General features: G+C 34.3%; 1 pseudogene; it reads right to left on the bottom strand.

Annotated features, from left to right (window-relative positions):
* Positions 1-4,188: 4,188 nt before the first annotated feature.
* Positions 4,189-5,511, bottom strand: LOC111138643 (annotated as a pseudogene).
* Positions 5,512-7,021: the final 1,510 nt, after the last annotated feature.

The raw sequence follows: 7,021 nt of genomic DNA, 5'->3' as shown, positions 1-7,021 counted from the left end.
GTTCATGTTTCAAAGCGCTGTGGTCTGAAAAGATGCAAGGAATAATTTCAATCTTTTGGTTTTCAGTTAAGACCTGATTTGTGATCCGGTATGTGGTCTATTCTGGGAAAGTTCCTTGTGCACTCAAGAGGAATGAGTATTCTGTTGTTTTAGAATGGAAAGTTCTGAGTATATCTGTAAAGGCCATCTGGCCCAGTGTGTCCTTCAAAACCCTTGTTTCCTTGTTGATCTGCTTGGATGATCTGTCCATGGCTGTGAGTGAGGTGTTGAAGCCCCCTACTATTAATGTAGCATTATCAATGTGTTTCTTTACTTTGGTTATTAATTGGTTTATATAATGAGCTACTCCCATGTTGGGAGCATAAATATTTATAATTGTTAGATCTTCTTGTTGGAAAGACCCTTTAAGTATGATATAGTGTCCCTCTTCATCTCTTACTACAGTCTTTGTTTTAAAATCTAATTTGTCTGATATGAGGATTGCAACCCCAGCTTTCTTTTGAGGTCCATTAGTATGGTAAATAGTTCTCCACCCCCCACTTTCAGTCTGGAGATGTCTTTAGGTCTAAAATGAGTCTGTTGTAGACAACATATGGATGGATCATGCTTTTTTTTTTTTTTTTTAATCAAATCTTTGTCTTTTTATTGGAGCATTTAGCCCATTTACATTCAGAGTAACTATTGAAAGATATGAATTCATTGCCATTATATTACCTGAAAAACCCCTGTTTCTGTAAATTGTCTCTGTTTCTTTTTGGTTTATGTTACTCCTGGCCTCTCTTTACTTAATATTTCTTTCAGGGCTGGCTTGGTGGCCACATATTCTTTCAGTTTCTGTCTTTCCTGGAAGCTCTTTACCTCTCCTTCCATTCTGAATGACTGCCCTACTGGATAAAGTATTCTTGGCTGCATGTTTTTCTCATTTATTAGCCTAAATACATCATGCCAGCTCTTTCTGGACTGCCAGGTTTCTGTGGATGGGTCTGATGTTAGTCTGATGTTCCTCTCTCTATAGGTAAGGAGTCTCTTATCTCAAGCAGCTCCCACAATTCTCTTTTTCTCTAAAATTTTCAAGCTTCACTATTATATGTTGCAGTGTTGATCTGTTTTTATTGATTTTTGGGAGGGGTCCTCTATGCCTTTTAGACATGAATGCTTGTTTCCTTCTCCAGATTATGGTGATGTTTGTTTTTGTTTGTATGATCTGCACATATAAGTGAGATTATACTGTATTTGTATATAAGTGCCTTATTTGACTCAACATAATGTTCTCAAAGTTCATCCATGTTTTCATAAAGGCCATATTTCCTTCTTTCTGACCACATAATAGTGCATGTTTATGTATGTGTATGTGTGTCTGTGTGTATCATAACTGATTTATCTGTTTATCTGTTAATAAACACTTAGGTTATTCTAGTGTCTTGGCTTTTATAAATAATGCTCCTATGAACATGGGAGTATAGATATATTCTCAACATAGTGTTTGTTTCCTTCAGATATATTCCCAGAAGTAGAATTGCAAGATCATATAGTAGGTCCATTTTTTATTTTTTGAGGAACTTTCATATTGTTTTTCATAGTGGCTGTACCAATTTATAATCCTACCAACAGTGCACAAAATTCCTTTTTCTCCACATCCTCACCAGCATGTGATATCTGAGGTCTTTAATAATGGACATTCTAAGAGGCATGAGGTGATATCATTGTGGTTTTGATTTGCATTTCCCTATTGATTAGTGATGTTAAACACCTTTGCATGTACCCTGTTGGCTATTCTGTATCTTCTTTGGGAAAATACCTATTCAGGTTCTTTGCCTATTTGTAAATTGCAATTATTTATCATAGTGCTATTGAATTGTATGTATTTGTAGATATTAACCCCCTGATCAGATATATGCCTTGCAAATATTTTCCCCATTCCATAAATTTTTTTTCATTGTTATTTCTTTTGCCGTACACCAGGTTTTTGGTTTGATGTAATTCCACTTGTTTATTATTTTGTTGCTTGTGCTTTGGATGTCATCAAAAAATCATTTCCAAGACCTATGTTAAGGATCATTTTTTCCTGTTTTCTTCTAGGAGTTTTATGGCATCCTCTTTTATAACTTAAGTCTTTAATCCATTGTGAGTTAATTTTTATGAGTAGTATAAAGGTTTTGTTTAATTCTTTTAAATGTAAATACATAATTTTCCCAGCACTATTCAGAAGAAGCTGTCCTTTTCTATTGAGTGTTCTGGGCTCCCTTGTCAAATATTAGTTTACCATAGATGCATGGGCATATTTGTAGATTCTCTATTCTCTTCCATTGGACAATATTTAATATTATGCTGTATTAAATACAATAAATTTGTACTGTAGCCTGAAACCAGCTTTGTTCTTTCTCAGGATTCCTTTAGCTATTTGTGTCTTTTGTGATTTCATATACATTTTAGGATTTTTTTTTTTTTCCACTTCTGTCAAAAAAAAAAAAAAATCCCATTGGAATCCTGAGAGGGATCGCATTGACTAGAGATGGCTTTGGGTATTGTGCACATTTTAAGAAGATTAAATCTTCTAATCCATGAAAATAAATACCTCTTTATTTATGTCTTTGATTTTTTTTCATCAGTGTCTTCTTCTTTTCAGAATAGAGCTCCTTCTACCTCCTTGGTTAAAATTATTCCTAAGTATTTTATTATTTTTTATGCTATTGTAAATGGAATGTTTTCCTTTATTTTTCAGAAAATTTATTGTTAGTACATTAACCCTATTGCTTTATTTAACTTGTATGCAAATTTTGTTAGTTTTGTCATCCAATTTCAACTGAATTTGTTAGTCTAACAAATTTTGTGGGGATTAGGATATTTCATATATAAAATCATGTCATTTATAAATAGAGACCGTTTTACTTTTTCCTTTCCAGTTCTGATGTCTTTTTTTTTCCCCCATTGTGGGAATGATCTAGCAAGGACTTCCAGTACTATACTGAATCAGAGTGGTGAGAGGGAACACCCTTCTCTTGTTGTATTCTTTATGGGGGGGGAAGGCTTTCATTTTTTCACCACTGAGTGTGATATTTGCTGTGGAATAGTTGTATATGGTTTTTATTATGTTGAGCTATGTTTCTTCTATATCTAATTTGTTAAGAACTTTTATCATAAGTGGTTTTGAATTTTATCAAGTGTTTTTTGTCTCTTGCAATAAATACATGAATTTCTCTTTCACTCTGTTAATGTGATACATCATATTGATTTTGTGCACGTTGAATCATTCTTGTCTCTCAGAGATAAATCTCACTTGATCATAGTGAATGATCTTTTTAACATGCTGCTCAGGTAAGTAGTATTCACTATTGAATATTGGCCTGTAGTGTGCTTTATTTTTAATGCCCTTATCAGAGTAAAGCTGGTTTTGTAAAATGAGTTTGCAGGTTTTTCCTTCTGCATGATTTTTTGCAGGAGTTTGAAAAAGATTGGTGTTTATTCTTCTTTGACTAGCAGATAAAATTCACCATTTTATTCTAGGCTCTTCTTCATTGGGAGATTTTTAATTACTGATTCCATCTAATTACTATAAATGGTCTGTTCAGATTTTCTATTTTTTTTTCCTGATTCAGTCACAGAGGCTACATTTCTAAGAATTTTTTTTACAATGCTGAGAAAAGGATGTTTTATTATCTTAACTTGACCATAAATTATAATTATTGTTTATAAAAGTTATATAAGTGCAACTGATTATCTTTAAAGTCTCAAAGAGCCAAATACAAATAAGGCACAGAAAATTAAATGAGTTTTTAAAAGTTCTGACATATTTCTTCCACACATTATATGTAATCACCGGAAGAATCATTGCAATAATTATCCAAAGTGATACTAAAGGTAACAAAAGAGATGCTTGGTCCTAAATGTAAATTCAAATATACAGTGTATCTACAATAATAGATCAAAGTGTACCTGCAATTTCTAACTGTAATAAACATGTTAGTTTGCAATACGATATTCTTCAATGAAATAAGCAAGCAGATCAAGGATAAAATGTTGGATAGTCTTATCAACCAGGCCACCTTTCAAGACCGTTTTTCAGGGTAGTGTTCTACATATGTAACTGAGCTGTTTGTCATAATTCTAGAGCCAGTACTTTATTTGCAGAGTCTGCACATCAAAATATAACAAATAATCACACATCAGGATTGGTAGGAATACCAAGTATTATTTCACAACTGCCACTATGTGTTTCTTCTCTGACACAATTGCCATGATCCAGGCTTGCTATGTTTGAGACAATTGACCTCCTTTCATCAGCGAGTTTCCTTCATGACCTGCTGTCCCTGGATCTGGCTGTAGATAGATTTTAGTAGATGCCGGTGATGAGCAATGCATTTTATATGAGGATGATGTTGAAATTTCTCCTTCAACTTCTGGTTATAATCTTTGGCTGCTTTTTCTCGTGATGTAAGCACACCCAATTTCCCAGAAGCATTAGCTTTCCATAGACGTATGTTCATTTCATCAGATCCACACATAATATATTTGCTGTCAGAAGTCCATTTTACACAGATAACATGTTGCATTCTCTTTGTGTGATAGACTTCCCTGCTTCTACTTTTGTCCACAGAAAAGATACGAATAGATTTATCAAAACTAGCAGACACAAACTCTTTCCCAGTGGGAGAATAATCCACATCAAGCACCGCAGACACATCCATATGTACCATTACAGGAGTGTCCAGCGCATGCATATCAGATGTATACAAGTTGTAATCTTCATTTGCTGCAGTAAAAATGAAAGCTTCCGTAGGGTTCCAACAAATTCTATTTGTTCTCATATCTAAGATGACCTTTTTCAGGGGAGTAGCTTGCCTCCTATCATATAGTACTATATTCCTGTCAGAAGCACAACTTCCCAAGAGAAATGTCTCAATTGGGTTAAATTTAACACTACTTATACTGTCGAATCCCCAGGTCATTGGGCCTTGTTCTTTGTTCATCCCAAATGTCTACTTGCTGTCCACATGTGGCAGAAACAGCTTCTTTCCAGTGATGATCAATTCCTGTACATGCTGTCTTTCCTAATATTGTATGCAATGTTTCTTCCTCTTTTCCATAGCCCAGTCCATACATTTATCCATCGCTTCACGGTTTTGTCATCACCAACAGTAAGAAAAGAAGTCCTACAAAAGCGAGTACATCTTCCTCATACAAAACCTTCATGAGCTCGTATTGTACGGATACATTTCTGTTTAGTCAAGCTCCAAATCCTAACCTCTCCATCACATGCCCCAGAAAGAACAGTAGCCAGGCTCTTTGAATGCTTTGCCAAGCAACTGACTCCATCTCGGTGACCATCCAGAGAAGCAAGGAGTGGTTTTGCAAATACCCGTTCCAGTTTGGTAGCATTTAAAGCTCTTACATATTCTTGTGGGACCTCAAAAGGATGTAAGGTAGGATCATAGTTTCTTAGAACTCTTTGTAAGTCCAGCTTGGTTTTGTGAACATAGTTGTCCGGTTCTGGCTCAGCATCTTCACCTTCATTTTGGCTGCGAGTTGCCCCTGACGCCCCAAGCCTTTCCTCTGGGTTTGGGTTACCACCTCCTCCTCCACATTTCTAAGAATTTTTCCATTTCTTTTAGGTTGTCCAGTTTGTTGGCATACAGTTGTTCATAGTGGATTTTTATTTCAGTTGAATCAGTTATAATGTCTCCTGTTTCATTTTTAATTGCTAATTTTGGTCTTCTCTTTTCTAGTTGTTTTCACTAACATTTTGTCATTCTGTTTATCCTTTCAAAAATCAACTGGTTAATTTTTATTGTTTTCCTGTATTTCATACTTTTCTGCTCTAATCTTTAACTTTTTGCTAACTTTGGCCTCAATTTGTCTTTTTTCTGGATCCTTGAGGTATGGAATTACTATGTTTGAGATCTTGTTTCTTAATGTAGGTGTTTATTGCTACAAAATTCCATCTTAGAAACTTGTGCTGCATCCTGTTAGATTCACTGTGTTTTGTTTCTATTTTGTTTTGCCTCAAGATATTTTTTAATGACACTGTAATTTCTTCTCTGATCCATTGATTGTTTAGGGGAGTGTTTAATTTCCATGTATGTATGAATTTTTCACTTTTCCTTATGCTTTCAAATTTCATACCATTGTGGTCAGAAAAGGTACTTGGTATGAGTTAATCTTTTTAAATTTGTTAAGACTTCTTATGTGGCATAACATACAGTCTATCCTAAAAAGTATTCCATGTACACTAGAAAAAGTATGTATTCTGTTGGTGTCAGAGAATGTTTTGTAAATGTCTCAGGTTCATTTTGTCTATAGTGTTGTTCACATCTGCTGTCACCTTATTGATTCTCTGTCTGGGTAATCTATGAATTATTGTGAAAGGAGTATAATAATTCCAAATTATTACAGTATTGGTGTTTCTTTCTCCTTTTAGCTCTTAGTTTCTGCTTTATATATTTAGCTGTCCCTTTGTTGGGTTCATAAATATTTACAATTGTTCTATATTCTTAATAGATTGATCTATGTATTATGACCTTGTTTCTTTTATGATTTTTAAAGTCTGTCTGATATGTGTAGCTACCCCCTGTTTTATTGTTACCATTTGCTTGAGATCTCCATTTTCATCCCTTTACTCTCAGTATATATGTGCCTTTATGGCTAGAGTGAGTCTCCTGTAGGCAACATGTTTTTTTTAAATCCATTCAGCCACATATATTGATGGGTAAATTTAATCAATTTACACTTAAAGCAATGATTCATAGTTAAGGACTTGCTGTTGCCTTTTATTTTCTGGCCATTTTGTAAATTCATTGTTTGTTTCACATTTAGCTGTCATTATGATTTGATATCTTTTGGTATCACTATGCTTTTCTACTTTATCATGTTACTTTGTGTAATCACTATAAATTTTTCCATTGTGGTTACTAAAATAAGTGACCCAAATTTCAATGTAGGGCATTTCCCCACAGATCCACCAAGTAATCCTTTGTGACATCAGATGAGAATGCTACAACTTAATTATGGTGTTTTCTACTTGGAG

The sequence above is a fragment of the Enhydra lutris genome, unplaced genomic scaffold, assembly GCF_002288905.1.
Source record: "Enhydra lutris kenyoni isolate GAN:26980312 unplaced genomic scaffold, ASM228890v2 scaffoldscaffold93, whole genome shotgun sequence".
In the NCBI taxonomy this organism is placed as follows: domain Eukaryota; kingdom Metazoa; phylum Chordata; class Mammalia; order Carnivora; family Mustelidae; genus Enhydra; species Enhydra lutris.
Note: the sequence above shows the minus strand (reverse complement) of the source record. Positions and strands in the feature narration are given on the sequence as shown.